This window comes from Cololabis saira, chromosome 20 (assembly GCF_033807715.1).
Source record: "Cololabis saira isolate AMF1-May2022 chromosome 20, fColSai1.1, whole genome shotgun sequence".
Lineage (NCBI taxonomy): Eukaryota > Metazoa > Chordata > Actinopteri > Beloniformes > Belonidae > Cololabis > Cololabis saira.
This window is the reverse complement of record NC_084606.1, coordinates 25,582,795-25,601,557: the sequence shown is the minus strand read 5'-3', so window position 1 is coordinate 25,601,557 and position 18,763 is coordinate 25,582,795.

Genomic DNA, 18,763 nt, shown 5'->3' with positions numbered 1-18,763 from the left:
TGGCATCAGCACGCTGTGGTGTCACAGTTTCTGAGAGGTGCACATCAGGCTACAGAGTAGAGTACACCACTCCACCGCACGTAAAGATCTTTAATATGGACATTATTGATATCAGGTAATAACCGGCGGTAGGAAACTACTTTAGCCTCCATCAATGTCCAACTGCGTCAATACAGCGAGCAAAGGTAGTAAAGTTAGAAGATTACCATCAAGAGAATCCAGATATTTGACCCTGACAGTTTGTGCTTCAATGAATACATAATATAAAACATGCCCACAGTGGAAAATATTCTTTTATTTCGTTATTTTTCTATGAAAATCGAGCTTTTGGCATCACTTACATAGTCATATCATGCGTAGAATTAGTGGCCAACACCACATCTGAATATTTCACTAAGGTGTACCGATAACAATATCAAGGAAAATATTTGACAGAATAAGAGTTCCTTAATTTCAATGGCACCGGACGACCTTCATGAGACTATTCATACAGGAGCGGCCAAGAGTTGATATTTAAGACAACAAAGATAGCTGCAGAATTGCTTATAACATCTTTAATCAACAAGTTTCTACTCAAAACCACTGACTGTGCTTAATTAGTGACCGTTTGTAAGGACCAATATGGACACAGTATCATATGACCTGGCCTTCTGGTATTTATGACAGGCTTGTTCACAGGAATCTAAGAGGAAAAGGTTTCCCGAGAAGATATCCCAGCGCCAAAAGAACCCCTCAAACTGTGGAACGGGACATTTGTTCAGGCAGCGGTGAAGCAGAGTACAGAAACACAGTTAGGAGGTGGAGTAGAGCATATTTAGACACAAGCTGGAACTTCAGAGACGACGCTGAAGACATGGGGTGACGAAGCAGTTGTGGCCAAAGCCCAGACACTGGGAGCTGCCTGACAGAATCAGTTCAGCAGAGCCAGTGACCTCTTTTAAATCTCTTTTCCAATGACTTTATTAAACCAAAAACACAAAGCGAAACTTGCTCGGCACAAAACAGCCTACACAGCTTGGGAGGAAGCGGCCCAGAATACTCCAGTTTCAGTAGTAGACACAGTAACATCCTCACTATTAGTCTGAGTGGAGTAATGACCAAGAGGTCATCAAAACCTTGCTTGCCAGGCATAAAATACAATTATGAGCTCAGTGTTGGGTTATTGTCCAGTTTCTTGTTGCAGCTCTAAATGCCAGGACATTGCACCAAGATGTTTCTCGTAGTTCTCACCAGTGAGTAAGAACTACAGTAGTTAACCTCCATTGGCCGCTAACAATGATTTTTCTTCCTCTTCTTCGGTTTCTTCGCCACCTCAACCATAATGAATGTCCTTTAGCGCAGTGATTCTTAACCATAGGGCCGCGGCCCACACTTGGGCCGCGAGCGCCATCTAGTGGGCCGCCAAAAAAATTTCAGTTTTGTACGTGTGGGCCGCGGGGGCCGCGGGACTGCATAGCAACTCCCAACCAAACGAGGAGAAGAAGACACTCAGCTAGCTGTACGTGTAATAGTAAGAGAAATGGTGTGTATTTACAGAGAAAATCCTTCATTTTGCACAGAGTAGGTTTAGATCCGCCAGGATTAGGGATCGATTAATTGGGTCTGCGCCCAGAGCGAGCGAGCGCGGCGTGCTCATTTATCCCGGCGCGTCCCCGCGGCCGGGGAGGTCGGCTGAGGCTGCCGCTCGGGCGGTGGGCTCCGTCGTTACTGCTGAAAGATGGTAGATGTAGATGCGTGGGCTGGCGTGTCTGCTGGACTGGACTGTTCGGGCTTTCGAAAAAGCATCGGAAAGTAACTGCTGCAGCGCGACCAGAGAGCTGCGGTGCGGGCTGTGCCCGTCGCAGCTGATCAGGCTCGGATGAACCCGACACACTGAGTCCTGACAACTTATTAATGTAAATAACTTAAAGTAAAATCAAACTAAGTTTTGTCCTCGCTGTATTTTTAAATATGCAACCCGGAATGGACAAATTCATCCTGTTCAGTCTTCCCACTGGGACAAAACCAGTGTCTCATACGTTCAGAGACCGTGGCGTTTAAAGTGCGAAAGTGAAACGCCACTGAAACAAAACACAAAGTTTTTCATCAAACATATCCACTCAAGTCTGAACTGAAGTCACAGAAAAATGAACTGACCATCTTAAAACATCCTGCCCATGTTTGGGTCCAGATACAGCTATGAAGCAGCTTTCTCCACAGTGAACATAATTAAAACTAAATATCGTTTCAGGCTCATCAATGAGCACCTCCACATGCATATGAGAACCTGACACCATCCAACCCAGATTTAAAGTCCTGACAGGAGAAGTTAGAGCTCAGTTCTCTCACTGAACGACAGAAAGTGGGGGCATAAGATTAAAAGAAACTGCAAAACTGTTAAATTGTTAAGATGTGTTTATATTAATTTAGTATAAAAATTTGTTGAGACAATTAACAAAGAAAAGGGGAAATTCAAACTGCTGGTAGAGAAATAAAATAAGATAGCATTTGAAAAATAAAATAAAATCTACTTTATTTTTAAGAGAAAAAAATATGTGTAATTCAAGTTACACATGTTAAGTGGCAAATATGTACTTTTTTTAATATAACAGTCAGATGCAGATGTTGATACAACTATGAGGCTACTTGAATATATACACACACACACACACACACACACACACATTATATATATATATATATATATATATTAGGGCTGTCAAACGATTAATTTTTTTAATCGCGATTAATCGCAGAATTTCAAAAGTTAATCGCGATTAATCGCATTTTGAATTGCATGTTTAAAATTCTGTTATTTCGCATTTCAAGGCAGTTTTAAGCCCATAATGTAAATCATTTCTTACCATTGTGTCTTAATTGGGAATCAAATGAACACAAAGAAAGAATTTCCTTTTTGACCTTTTGTATTTTCTTTCAAAAAAGTGCCATGTAGACCAACTTAAAACACTGTCTACTTCAAATACAGTTTTTCAAATTAAACAAAGTGCCATATAGACAGGGCTGCACATAATTATTTTGGTCTGGTGCTCAGAGGAGCCCCTGGATATGTGACTTGGGGCTCCAAAAACGCGGTGACCCGTCTCGCCGGATCGATAAAAGAGGGATGCAGGAATAAGTTATAGGCAAAACGATATTTATTCACTTATAAAGATGAATGGCTCAATATGGTCCTTTACAAAGTTAATTTATTTCAATAATTCAACTAGAATATGGTGTAACAGTTAATTTATTTCAATAATTCAACTAGAATATGGTGTAAAAGTTAATTTATTTCAATAATTCAACTAGAATATGGTGTAAAAGTTAATCTATTTCAATAATTCAACTAGAATATGGTGTAAAAGTTAATTTATTTCAATAATTCAACTAGAATATGGTGTAAAAGTTAATTTATTTCAATAATTCAACTAGAATATGGTGTAAAAGTTAATCTATTTCAATAATTCAACTTAAAAGGTGAAACTAATATATTACCTAGTCTTATTACATTCAAAGCAAGATATGTTGAACCTTTATTTGTTATAATTTTGATGATGGAATTGTTTATTGATTTCATAAAATATTCTCTAATTTATTTTTTATTTGGGGTTTTCATAAACTTTGAGCCATAATCAGAGGAGCGTCTTGCAGGTAACTGCTGCACGCAGTGACGGACGCTGGCTGATTTATGGTTCCGCGTTGCACCAACGCAGAGCTTACGGGGTAGGATACGCGGGAGCGCGAACGTACGTTGCGCGTCGCCGCGTAACATCATGCAGCCACTTCTCGGCGAACACACGTTTTCTGTTTCTATCCACGGGTAGTGGTTCAGTTTGGCGTCTCTTTGTAGTTGGTGGAAGTTTACTTTAGGAAACAGCAAACATGGCGCTACCATGGATGTATTATAAAACTGGCGCTACAGAGGAGTCTTCTTCTTCTTGAGGTTTATTGGCGGTTGGCATCCATTTTTTTCCGGTGCATTACCGCCCTCTTCTGGATCATTACAGAAGAGTCGACTACGGGTGAGTAGAAGGGACAAAAAGGTTTGCGATTAAAATGCGATTAAAAAAAAATAACGCATTATGGATTGCATTAATCTAATCGCGATTAACGCGTTAACGCTGACAGCCCTAATATATATATATATATATATATATTATGATGTTCTGGACCTTCGCTTGAGTAAATTTTCTCTAAATGGACCTCTTAAAGTTTTAGTTGAATACCCCTGCTATAGAGTGTTTATATTTAATGGGCCCCGGGCCACTCTGTACTGAAAAAATTGGGCCCCAAGGTCAGAAAGGTTAAGAACCCCTGCTTTAGCGCACTAGCTGCTTGCTGACCGCCGGCTAACGGAGGCGTTGGTGCCGGTATGTGAAGCGCTGCCTAACGGCGTAAGTTTCCTCGTTCCTAGTGCAACTCCAGGCCAGAGACCCGCAGTCCAGTCAAAGCAGTGACTGAAGGAAACGAAGCCAAGGACAAGGCGGTGTTGACCTGTGGACCTTAATAACCCACGCAGATTTTTGTGCCTTTTATCTACGTTGTGGGAAAAAAAGAACTGGATTTGCGGTGAAAATTGAAAAAAAGGCTTGAATCAGAGGATTAAACCATGGTTAAGCTTGGACTCGTGTACATTTGCATGTGTGTTATCGTGTGATGCATCTGATTTTCATGGTGTTTTCTTTTTACTTTAACTGTTTTTTTTCCCCCGTTTCTTTCATCTTAAAGCCTTTGTAAAACACAACAAATTATTTTGTATGAAGTGTACGAAATGTGCTATACAAATAAACTTTGTGTAAGTGAGAGAAACATCAGAGAGATTCTGAAACTATAATCTCAAGGTGAAAAAGTTGTGTGTTCCCTAAATGCATTGATAAATCAAATTAACTTGAATTTAGCACGTCACACAACAAATAGGGGGGGGGGGGGGCAAGATAAGCTAGACACTAATTTGCTCGTTCTGGTGGTAAAGAAAAAAAACTAAAGGTTTCTTTCTTTTCTTTTTGTCAAGCATGTCAAGCAACAGAAATTTGTCAAGAAAAAAATATGTCTCTACTAACATTACGCAAAAGTAAATCGGTCAATTAAACATTAAAATCAATTCATGTACGTCTGTAATATCTAATTTATGGTTGAACACTGCTTTTTAAAAGCTATTTCACCATTTGAAAGGTAATTTTCTCCTCAGCTGTACCCGATATGCCGCCAGCAATGTGAAGTCCTTGTAATTACAGGCTACATGCTGTATCTTGATAGTAATGTATTGTGACCTATGATTTCCAACTTTTCTCACCTTCTTATTGATTCCATCTTACACACAAACACTCAATCTGAACTCTACTCCTGATCACAAAAGTGAGCAGTGATGGCTCCCTCCCTCCAGTAATCACTGCCAGTTCCAGCAGACACACAGATCTTGTCTGGCGGCATGCAGCCGATAATGTCTCAGTGTGTGTCTTACTCACATTGTCCATAGTATCATCATTAATCATTTCTCCTCTGCCCAGACATGGCCATCAGTTATTGAGGGGAGCAATAATTTGGAATTGATTTAGTCCCCCCACACAGAGCCATCCTCAGAATATAAAACGCTCCTTTGGCAAGACAGAAGAATGAAAGCTTTATAAGCGGCTGTCAGCATCATAGGCGTCACAGTTCTGCAAATATACAGGAGGGACGTCTCCGTCCTGTTCTTTCTCTCTGTCCATTTCTCCGCCCGCAAAAGTGTTCCTGGTTTATAAAGTTAATCGTTTGTGAGTCAGTTCAGAAGTGGGAGAGTGGAGAGTTGATGACCTGATGGATGCAGTCTTCAGATTCACATTTAAGAGAGAGAACATGAGAGGGTTAGTCACACATGAGGGACTCAGAGAGACCTCTTAAAACTGAGGAAGGGACATTAAGGCCATGTCAGACTGTCAGTCATGATAACTGGACAGGTGGTTTCAAATTCAAAATAGGATTTCAAATAGTCTGATGTGAGGCTGGGCGATTATGACCTCATATTAACATCATGATAAACTGAATGTTTTACCTTGACCACGATTAATGAATTATTTTGTGTTTTAATTACAGCTGTCAAGGTCTTTCATCAGCGATCAATATGTACCTATGATTTGCACCTTTTTACTACTACTACTACTATCATTTAGCAGTCATTTTGCTTTTAGCTTTTATACAAAGCAACTTACATCCGAGACAAACACCATGTAGCAATTACGGTTAAGGCCCAAGGTGGTTCATCTTGGTTGCCATTCCGGGGCTTGAACCGGGGTCCTCCAGACCCAAGCCCTCTGTAGCCACTAGACTACCACCCCCCATTTTTAATAAATGTGTCCTCAACCAATACTAGTAAATGAGATTTAAATGTGGGATAAGAAAAACAGGTAATCAGGTCACAGAAGCTGAGGAATCACCGAATTCGGTGAAACAACGGCATTCGTCGATCTAAAGATGGTGTCGTCCCTTTACTTTGTGGTCTACAGTCAGCAAAAAGCACCAAATGTCTCTGGTCGCCGCCTGCTTTGTGTGGGTTGGAACCGATCGTGCCTCCTGGATAGACTGTGAGACGTGCTTAAGTCCAGCTGTCAGGTTGCCTTAATTCAAACTTGATGTGCTTTATTCAGTTGGGGCTTTTAAGAAAAAAAAAAAAGAAAGGAAAGGAAATAAAAACCACAGCTGTGCTGTCCTCGGTTTCCGTGTCGTTTATGAAGCCTGCGATGCTCCTGCTACTGGAGGAGGGAGCCTCGGGAGGAGGAAGACGCCGGCCTGGATGCAGCAGATGAAGGCTCCCCTCGGTTTCCGAGCATGATGGCACGGCTGGCCTAGCAGGCTCGCTGGGGCCCAAAGCCAGTCTCTGCGTCGTACACTATCCTGGTTGACAGTCTCATGTAGTTTTCATTACTGCATTTTTCCTCCATCTTTTCATTTTTTATTTTCCACTAAGGGCCTCTGTCAGACAGCTTTGCGTTCTTATTTATTTAGTTGAATCTCTCTTTATTTCCATCTAAATGCTGCTGTCAGAGGCCTTACAAGCCTTGTTAAAAGTCTCACTGTCCCTGCGGACGGACTCATTTCATCCTCTGCAATAGTTTGCAGCCACCCTTGAGCCCCATTACACCTTTCTGCATTGCCAGTCAGACAGCACTCATTTCTTTCCCATTATGGCTCTGCCACTACCTCGCAAGGCGGTACAGCCGCAGAGCAAAATGCTACAACACTTCAACTCTTTTGCCTTTCACACAGCGCGGCTGTAAAAACGGGCTATAAAAGGCGGCTCCAACGGCTAACCTGTCCGGACTGTGCAGACGTACTGACGGAGACAGTCCTAGATAAAGTTGCTTTCGTCAACGAAAATTATGACTAAATATCGTCGTCAACGAACCTTTATCACCTGAGGAAAACGAGACGAGACGCAATGAAAATGCTGGTCATGTGACGATAACGATAATTAAATATATAATGCAATATCTTGGACGAATAAAAACGAGACTAAATTCATCTTCATTTTTGTTGACCAAAACAAGACGAAGTGTTCTACCAAAGATCCTTAATGTCCATGTTTTCAGTAGTTTCCTCTGGTTTAGTTCTGCTGGGTGACGTCACGTCCTCAATCCCAGTCGCTGCAGCGGGGAATCAGATCCAGAAGATGCAGCTGCAGAGTTAGAGGCTGATGCCGTTAACGCAGAGCTCTAGGTTCACGTCAATTAAAAACAAAGTTACATAGAGAAACGCTGGGATCTTCTCTGGGGCTGGAGAAGAAGAAGAGACCATCTTTGGATACACTTTCCTACATAGACGTGGAAAAGAAAACTCAATGTGTCGTCGGAAAAGAAAAAGATGGGGAGAAATGCGGAAAAATAAATATGTTGTAAACTCAAATTAGAACATCTTCTGTATCTGGAATGAATGCATTCTTGAGGGTTTGGCTAAATACAATCTTTGACTAAAACGAAACTAAAATGGTCCTGGACAATTCTGACTAAAATAAGAATTTTAGTGGACTGAAACATGACACGACTAAAAGGAGAATGACGTGACTAAAATTAATAAAAATTAAAATGATAGCTTGACCCAAAGACTAGACTGAAACTAAAATTGAAACAGGCTGACAAAAACAATATTAGTCCTAGATGAGTCAGACAGGCCAGATATGTTAAAATCAAATATTGGATGGCAGCGTGAACATAAGCCTCCGTAAATAAAAAAAAACTGTTTTCTACTCTTTTTTTTTCCCCTTCTTTTCATTTCTCTTGTAAACTACTCCCATCGATTTGAACGCCTCATTAGTTGGGATCAAGACATTAAAGATGGGAATAAAAATGCATAGAGCTGACTTTATGTGTACCATGGGAGAGCATGCACTGTCTGGCTAAAAATAACACCACCACCTTGGTCTGACCAAACTCGACGGTAAGAGCCTCCCGCTGGAAAACCACCGCAGTGATTAATGAGTTTCAGCTGGTAACAACTTACTTAACCGCAGCTAATGCAGAGAGTTGCTTTTCATTCCTTAAACGACCATGTCAGAAGAAACATCCTGTGATCACAGAAAGGATGTCGCTCTGTTTCTGAAAGGTCAAATTGTCTCTCTGCATCAAACAAACAAACAGCTGCAGTCTTTTGTATACGAACGCTTCAGCTCAATGTCCTCGGATGATTGACAGCGTTTACCGTGCCTCCCTGAGGTTCATTACCAATTAGCAGGCGTCGACACACCACTGAGTTACGTTCTCAAGGAGGCTGGCCTGCCCTGGCCACCCAAGGATCAGTCATTGATACACTTTCATATATAAAGCAATACTTGGACCGCTGCCTACACGTGTGTGTATCTTAACTGCACAGAGAGGTGATGCTTATTCCCCTTTGTTCATTTCATTGAGCGCTTTTAAATCCAAACTTCAGGCCAACTCCACAGTAGGTGCTGTTTTTTTTTATAAAATGTGTGTACATTTATTTTTTCCCTCTTTACTTTTCTTATGCTTGTGTTTCTTTTTTTTTTATTGTTTCTTTATTTGGAAAGAACAAATAGATAAAACGGTACAGCAATATTCAAGTAAATGAAAATGAATGCCCTTCCAGTTTTGTTTGTTTAAGTCCTGAAAATGTACATTACTAGACATCAAGGTATACTCGTCCAAGAGTAGTATAGTCATAGTTCGTGGGTTTGTCCTCCTTTGAGCTTTATAGAGCCCAGTTTCACAGACAACTAAAGTTTCACAGCACTTGTGGAGGGAAAACAACAATGGGAAGTGAAGCCTCCTCCTAAGGCCCGCATCAGAAAGACGTCTTGAAAAAGCAGAACCGGCTAGGGGTCCCACATTCACTTGGAAAGGACTCTGATACAATACAACTTAGTTTAACTGTTTACATGAACTATAAACAGAAATCAGGGGTCACCTGCCGCTGCTGTTGTGGAATTAATCATAAAACCCTGTCAAAGGTTAAATCAACGAGTTACAACATAGTAGTACCAGTGAAATCAAATAAAATCTGCTCTCATGGGGGTGATAAATATGATCCAGTGCTTGTGTTTCAACTGTGTAATTTAGTAAATGTGTGTTGTACTTGCTGCTGCCCAACTCGGCCAGGACTCCCTTGTAAAAGAGTCTTAAACTCAATGTTGTTGTCCTGTTTATACTGTTTTAACTATTATATCACGGTTAAAATGTGGGAAGGTGGTGGTGGACCATAATCTTTGAGGAAGATTAGCAATGTTTATTGGTGAAAGCACTGTAAAAACATCTAAATGTACCTCATGTGAAGGTGTGCTGCCTTAAAGAAACCCATTTCTTGGGATCTGTTAAATCTGTTTGGGAGCATAAAAATTGGACGGGAAATAGATCAACAGAAAAGGCCAAGTAGTCTGACAAGTCCAGATTTCACCGTTCCAGAGTGATGAGCACATCTGGGCAGGAAAAGCAGCAGCAGATGTCATGCACCCCTCATGACTAGTGCCCACCATTCAAGCCTGCGGGGGTAGTATCATGATCTGGTGTTGCTTCAGTTTTAGGATGTAGAGTTCATCAATGTGTGCGCCTGAAAAAATAAGGTCAGCTGACGACTTGATTGCTCCGAATAAACTGGAAGCTTCCATCCGTCTGACTTGTTTTTTCCTCCGTGATGGGAATGGGAATATTCTGAGATGACAATGCCAGGATTCATTCGGCTCAAACTGTGAAACAGTGGTTCATGGAGCAGTGATGGACTTTTTTTCCTTTTCCTTTGGCTAGGCCGTGTATCTTGACAGCATTATTTGCCAAATTAATTGGAAATGATTTTTTTCTTTAAACCAATTTCATTATTTTCAATTGTTAATTATTTCTTGATATTTCCCCCTCTTGATATTCCTATTCTCAACCTTCATCACCCTTTTCTCCCCCAGCCCTTATCTCTGCTATTGCACATGCATAGCAAACTGAGTATTGTTGGTTTCTTTGGCACATGACGGGTCTATCAACCTGTTACAAAAGAGCCTGGGAAGGGTACCGACTCCACATCCTTCCCATTGCCAAATAAATGGAGGATCATGTCAGGAATGGCATCGGTTTGGAGGAACACAATGATCTGCTCTGGTGACTGCTACAAAGAGAGAAAGATCAAAGAAGCTGCTCGCTTGTAATGTGAACGTTGATGTAAAGAGCTGTGCATCATGGGAAAGTGAAACAACAGAAAAGGATTTAAAATGTATCCATTTTTTTCCCACTCAAAACCATTTTGTCAGGATGGCCCAGCATGGGACTGTGGCCTAACGGCAAAGCGATTAGTTTAAACCTTCAGGGGGGGTGTTGTGAAGGACGTTGCATGTTTTGTTCGTACTTGTGTGACTTTCCCTCCTGTTTCTTCTTTTCATTTTTCCACAATCGCCAATGTCTCGTTTAATAATGATTCCTCATTAGCTGTGAAGGTTAGCTTATGATATTTGTCTTACATCACAACTTCACTGTATCTATCTTTGACCTCCAGTGTGTTGTATAACAACAACATTACAGTAACAACTCCTCCATTTAATTAAACCAACATGCTACAGTTTTAAACATAATGCTTAACTGTAAAAGTACACCTTGCAGCTCAGGATGTTTCTGATATACATTCTCAGTTTTCTATAGAAGATTCAAGGCAACTTTGCAGAGTCCATGAGCATGAAATTACTAAATTGAATTAAATGTCTATGTGCCTGGAATTTTATATGAACAAACATGCAGCACTACAGTGATGAGGACAGTGTGACTTCAATGCTGCACCGAGGAACTGACTTTATAGATGTCACATTAAATTTAAGCTGTCATTTAAATAAATACTGTCTGCCAGTGATGTTCAGTATTTCTTTCCATTCTGCTGTTACCTTCCATTCCCCTCCAAGTCTCTTAATATATTAATCCCCTCTTTGTCTGCAGCTTGAACGTCTTAACAATAAATGTGTGTGGCAGCGGCCCACACGTGGTAGGAATTAACATGCTGGGGTGAGATGTTGCCTTTGAACCATGAACTATTACAGGTCATGTTTACACACGCTTGAACACTCACCATATACGGTTAAGAGAAATGACGTTATGTTGCACAATATTTACATTCTGTAAGGTCATTATTCTCTTCTTTTAATAAGTGGGTTTGACAGAGAGTCAGTTCCCATCTCAAAGACGAAATAAAGAAAGTACGTTTCAAGAGTAAGTCAAGTGAAAATCAATGATTTTGTCATATTACGAAGGCCAACACAGGATTTGCTATACTTGATATTTGAAGGTAGTTCAGAGATAGTAAAAAGGGTTCAAGCACTCAAAATTAAACCACTTATGCCAGACTTGCATTTGTGGAAAGAGATAACTGTGGTGGGTGGCTGAGTGGAGGATCAGCTGTCCGGCTTATGAGGGAAAAGTCTCATGTAAGCTTTGTGTGTTGTTGCATGAAAGGGAGAAAAATCGGTTGCTGGCAGCTCACAGTCATCAGAGCTGAGTTCACGTGACCCGAGACCTGGTCCAGTCTTGGCATGGAGAGGAAGGGCAAGCAGCTGCTCGCTTCAGATGCAGAATAATTGAGGGAATGACTGAATGAATGACGTTGCTGGAGTAATTTAGAAATTTTGATGTTGTGGCTACCTGTCCCAATAATATCTGTGGATAAATTGATTTTATAGGTAGAATGACGGTTTAGCCAGGAGGAAACCTTTACTTCAGAGTTGAATTCAGTGAGAAAAATTGCAGTTTATCGACTCCCCACTTGCACTTCCACTGACCCCATGTTAAAATGTCCAACTTCAAAGAAATTAACACATTAACAGTCTGGTTTGAACAACGATAAGGACTATATTTTTGTTCTTTGCTCTTTCAACGTCTATACACACTCTAGTTCACTTCTCAAAACGCATCTGTTCAAAACTGCCTACCTCATTTAATGTTCATTTTTCTGCCTCTTTCCGTTTCTTTTTTTCTTTATTTTTTACCTTTGCTCTTTTTAAATGTTTTCTGATGTTTTTAAATGTGTTCTGCTGGTTTTATTTTGAATTTTTTTAACGTGTTGTGTACAGCGACCTTGAGTGCCAAGAAAGGCGCCTTTAAATAAAATGTATTATTATTATTATTAGTTCAGGGGTCTTCAATTCTGGTCATTGAGGTCTTACGTGTAAGAAGCTTCGCAGCTCTAACACACTTGATTCAGATGAATGGCTCGTAAGCACACTGGTGCAGATCCTTGTGAAAGCTGATGGAGATGGATTCTTTATAATTACGTGAATTAGAGCTTGAGAGCATCTAAAACATGCAGGAAAGCGGACAACAAGGAGCAAATGTACCCATCTCTACATTGCCAAGTGATGCACAAATCATCTCACCACCCCAGCAGTAGTGTGATCCAGTGAGCCATATGAAGCCTTGACTGAAGACAGTGTTGTTTAATCGTTCGTTTGTACAGTTCTGCCCAGAAGTAGCATGTTCAATTTCAGTACATGGTCAAAAAAGTGTTTTCTGCAAGCTTGCTTTATGCGCACTGTGTTAGATGTTCACACAGCGTTAATGAACTCAAATTCACTGCACGAGTTGAACATTTTCAACACATGCTAAGCTAATAACGCCCCAAGAAACACCACAAAGAGGAGTTACACAACTGTCAAAAATTATGAAGGTTAAGACGGGAATCAATGGACCGCCTGACCCATGACGTGAGTCCACAGAGGCAAGTGGAAATGAAGAATTGTAGAAGTTGTACAACATCTTACTAGACTGCTTATAAAAGTGCAGTCTGCTCCACCCCTTCTTGGACACAGTCTCAGTCTTGCGTCTTCAATCAAGTCAGACACAGTCAGGTGTCTGTACTCCAGCACCCCCACCTCCTCTCCCAGAATGGAAATAGTGTTCAGTTTATGCCCGCTCTTCCTAAAACCAACATTCACCTGCTGTGTCGTGTTAAGGTGACTTAAACTATGCCTCAAAAAGTTCTCTATACTCGTCTCCTGTCCATCACTGATAACAGCAGAGTCGGGGTCTGAGTGTTTCTGAGGATGACAGGACTTTGTAGACGGCTAGCGTGTATAGAGGGAAGAGAAACAGTGGGAGGACAGAACCCCGTGGTGCTCTGCAGCCCCCTGGGTGGAGCTGCTGGCCGTCCGCTCAGACACACAACCCTTCGGTCTCACCAACTTGGTTCTGTTTGTCAGCTGTGGAAACATCTATGTTTGAAATTCCCTACATAGCTGTGCAAGGTGAATTATGTACGTAAGAGCGATCAAAGGACACGATCCTCACAGATACCTCCTTTGTCCGGATAAGGCTGAAGCTGGGTCACCATGGCATCTTCATCTCCAACCCCGTGATAGCAATCAAACTGCAGTGGCGCTTGTTGGCATATGCAGCTGGATCTGATCCATCTCCTCAACGTAATGTCAGTCATCGTACTAAGCGATTCCTACTAGCTATTTTCTCCTCAACTAAATGCCGTATTTTTAGATCCCGGTATAGCAAAGATATCAAGCTATTCTAATACACAGTGTAGCAATGGCTTCAACGAAGACGGACTGCGACCTGTTTGTGCTACACTCCATCATCCTGAAAAATGAACGCTCCTGTTGTTTATCCCTGCTCAGGCATTGCTATTGTTTTCTTCTTGACGTTGGTCTTATTGGATTCATTTTCTGTATGGATGTTTTACACAAGTGAATGTGATGGGGTAAACCCTTCAGCTTCCACAGGGAAGTAGTCAACTCACTGCATTCAGCAGCAATTACTCACAAGCCAACCGGCCAGGAAAAACACATGAAAGTTATGGTTCAATTAGGGAAGAGGGTAAAAATAATCTAATCCATAAATTAGCTAAAGTCAATTAGGACAACTCACCAATTAAGGACAAATCTGTTACTTGAGGGCACAGCTATAATGAGGTTGTGAGAGAACCATGCTGAGACTGTGTCCTTGCTTGTTTGTGTCATACACGGCAAACACTGAGCTTTGACCATGTTTTTGATATGGAATTAGACTGCAAATTGAATTTTGCGGGGACCAAATCCACGTATGGCCACATGAGGATGCAGGAGTCGGTGGGTGAGAGAAAGAGGGGAAGAACACGGGAGACACAATGAGACAGCGTGTGCTTCCATGTCTATTTATAGATGCTGTGTCAGTCTGAACCGAGTAGGAGCTTGAGTGTGTGTTGTGGTAGGACTGATTTTCATCTAACTCAATTCTGGCTTCAGCCTGGTGTTTTTTGGGGAGGAATTGAACCATTTTTAGTTTTTAGAGTGATAAATAGACAGCCTATAAGTAGACAAATAGTTTCTATTCCTTGATAGAGATTAACACCCAACCCAATCACATTATTGTCAACAGTCACCCCCATAGTAGCTAGATATATCCTTTTTATTGCACTAATAATCTTAAAGGGAACCCTGGCTATTAAGACATGTAGGTCTTAAAAGATAAATGTTGGTATCAATTATAACAATGTGATATAAAAAACCTTTTTGATATCTTCGTTTTTATAAAATTTTAAAATATAATTTAACTCGTAGGTCGCCATTGTTGTTTACACCGCAATGCACTCTGGGCAGTGACGTCACACGGCTGCACCTGCTGGCCCCCGAACACTGTTGTGACTGTTCAACCAGATAATCCAGACGCTAAACATGTCATCTGTTCAGCCGTTTCAATTTGAACCCGAGCGCAGGGTCGAGGAGGAGGACAACATTGAAAACCCATCTCAAAACGAGCCAAATGAAGACCAAGAAAGACGGGATGAGGCGAGAGTTGGACAAAATCAATGGTGTCTGTGCAGCAAATGCGTCTCGATGCCAACAGAAAAAGAGAGCGTTTGTTGTCAAGAGCTGTGTTTTTGTCAGCAGCTGTTCACGGTAAACTATTGTGTGATAAAACATATTCCAATATCAATAATTTTGGAGATTATTAGCATCCACCGTTGTCCCTTTATAAATCATTAGGACAGGTGGCGCCGCCAGGATTCAATTTCGTAATAGGCACAGAAACAGTCCGTCCACTGCTCTATACGGCTCATTTCAGAGTCTCACTCGGCCTGAATATTAGACTATCCATTAGGTAGAGGATATGTTGGTTGGCTATTCAGAGTTCAATAAGTATTTCAAAGATCTTTTTTCCTCAAACAAAACTTTGCAGTGACAAATTGGATAACGTGCGCACGGCGTACTACACATGGTGACATTATTATGCGCACCAGAAACACAGATGCAAACATAAACATTATGGTGTCAACGCATCAGAAACACAGATGAAAACACAGCTAAACAGGTGACAGTGCAATAAAAATCCCAGTCAGATGTGGCTCCACCAAAATGATCAGAATAGTCATTAAATTAAATAATGATGTTCTTGCCTATTTGAAGCGGTCAAACTCCCGGGCCAGTCGCCTGTACGCACAGTGCGTACAGGATTCCGGCTGGCGGCGCCGCTGCATTATATACAGTTTAATGCACTGATAAGATGCGCACGACTTTGATCTCATGTGCATTACAGCACACGACAACTTTCAGCCAGTTTGCCTGAACCGAGACGTCTTATGGGCTCCCTCGTCAGCCTCCACGGCCGGGAGAGTGCTGCTCATCTATGTTTTAGATACCTGTCCCAGTTAAACTAACGCGGCTTATCTTCCCAGAGCCACCGGTTTACGTCATCGCCCCCAGAATGCATTGCGCAGGTAAAACATGGCGCCTCCCGCAGGTCAAAATATGTGATAAACATTGTAGATTTTTAAAGCAATTAGATTATTTGATGTGTTTCTAACAACATATTTTAGTATAAGAGAACAATTGTGGCTAATTAGGGACTACAAGTCTTAATAACCAGGGTTCCTTTTAAGTGAGCAGAACTAGTTGAAGGAATGAATCATACAATGATAATTTACAAAATGTAAAACAGATAATCTATTTTAAAGCAACACAAACTAGCATTGTATCCTCAAATATCAGTTTCAATTTCATTTTAAATAATATTGTCTTAACTTTGGGAAATATCATCAAGCTGTAGCTGTCTATACAAAGCAAAAAAGAACCACCAATGTAACGGACCCTCCTCCCAATGGGACAACTGTGTATGGTTTTATAGCGATACGTCGCACATCAACAATGAGGCTAGCTCACAGAACTACCGTGGACATCATGGCAGAAGCGACTGACTTGTGACAGTAATTATGGAAGACAAAATGTGAGAGTGAACAAGCAATGACACAAAAACAAGCCTAAAGGCGGGAATATACTCTACGCAGGTGGCTGCGTACTCTGCGTACGTGTCTGTTCGTCTCCCTGCGTACCTCGCGTACCACCCGAGTAGAGCCCGTCATACCGGTGGTGACCGATAGGGGGCAGTAAGCAGAGCAACAGTTGGAAAAGCTACTTATATTAAGTAGCAGAAGTAGTAGCAGCAGCAGCGGTAGCAGATTAGAAAAACGAACAAGTTTACAGGACAATATTGGATGATGTAGGAGATTATAACATCGTGTGAATGTGTTTGAGTGTGTATGAATGTTGGTGGTGGTCGGAGGGGCCGTTTGGCGCGACATGGCAGCCACTCTTCCGTCAGTCTGCAGGGCAGCTGAGCTGCGGCTACAGACGGAGCTAACACCGGGAGGATGTGTGTGAATGAATAATGATCTCTGTAAAGCTCTGGGTGCCTTGAAGGAGCTATATAAAACCACAGCATTATTATTATTATTATTACTCTTTATTAATTTGTATTACTTATTTATATTACTTTTTTACCCCCTCCCCTGTGTGTGTGTGTGTGTGTGTACTTCTGCTACGTGAGTTTCCCCGTTGAGGGAGTAATAAAGGACTATTTTATCCTTATCTTATTATTATTGCTTATTATCAAAAATGGATAGTCTGTCCAGACTAATTTATCCAGCATTCTCCTTACCCATCTCCACAAGAATGACGAAACAATAAATCCAGTTAATTTTAAGTTCATATGGAGAAGTAGATGTCAATATATAAGAAAGATTGACATGGTAAAAAACTATGATGATGTTGAATGTGATCGATTTCAATATTATGAATGGTGTCTTGAAACTGAAATAGTTACAATCTTTCCTTATAAATAGACATTCCATCTGATTTATTGTTCCTAATATGATTCCAAGTCATTCATTCATTCATTTGCAAGTCATTCAATAGTATTTTTATTGAAAAACAGAGTATTTAAAATAAAATAAGTCCCGTCAATTGACTCCTGGCTCCCGGCTCCACTTCCTCCCGGCTCCGCGGCTCGGCGCGTACCTCCGCCGGGGCTCCGCCGGGGCTCCGCCGGGGCTCCGCCGCCGGGGCTCGGCGGCCGGGGCTCGGGGCTCGGCGGGGGCTCCGGCATATTTTACCGGATAAAGTCCGGCAATTACCGGACAACGGAAACCCTGAGGGGAACCTGCATGGGGAACTTTCTCCAGGGGAGAGCAGCAGTGCCAGCCGGGATCAGACCGGGAACAGCGATACTAGCGGCCAGAGCGAGAACTGCAGGTCGCGTACGCGTTCAGTGTCTTTTTGAGAACGTGCACGTCGACGCGTCAAATGTACGCAGGATACGCAGGATACGCGTGACGTGACGTGACGTCACACGTATCCTGCGTCGCGCGTACGCGTTCTGAACGGCAAGTATATACAGCCCTTTAGAGAGGAAACAACTCACCTCTGATCCCACTAGGAGCTGATGAGCTGCTGTTGGTGTTTGTAGGATTTTACTTCCGTCTTTGGCACAACCTCAGGTCCAAGCCGAAGCAACCATACTGCGAGTAAAGGCTGAAATATGCTTCTGCGTCACACACACGCAGAGCACACGGCGCAGTCGTGACGCCGTCACGAACCGTTCAGACTTCTCCGTCTCTCCATTTGGTCGCGGTGCAGTACCCCCCGCGGCCACTAGTTAGCGATCTTTTTCTGAATGGTTTATCCGACTTTTTCCGGTCACAGTAAATCAAAGAAATAAGGACAACTATTGTGCAAAAAACAAAAACAAAAAAAATCACACATAAACGAAGAAAAAAGCCCTGGAAGTTCACTACTGCTTCAAACCGGAAACCGGAAATGCTTCGCTTTCAAACGAACCAATCACAGCCCTCTCGGTCTGCGTGTGGTCGGCGTCTCCTTGACGCGTAGTTACAATTTTCGGGAGGTGCACGTCACTGACGGCGCAGGTGACGGCGTGTCCTCTGCGTGTACAAAAACCACACGCCGTAGACACAGCGTCGTTTTGACGCAGAAGCATAATTCAGCCTTAAAGCATGATTAGCTGGGTTTGTGAGATTACGAGTTTACCCGAAGGTTTCGAGATCACAGGAAAATTGC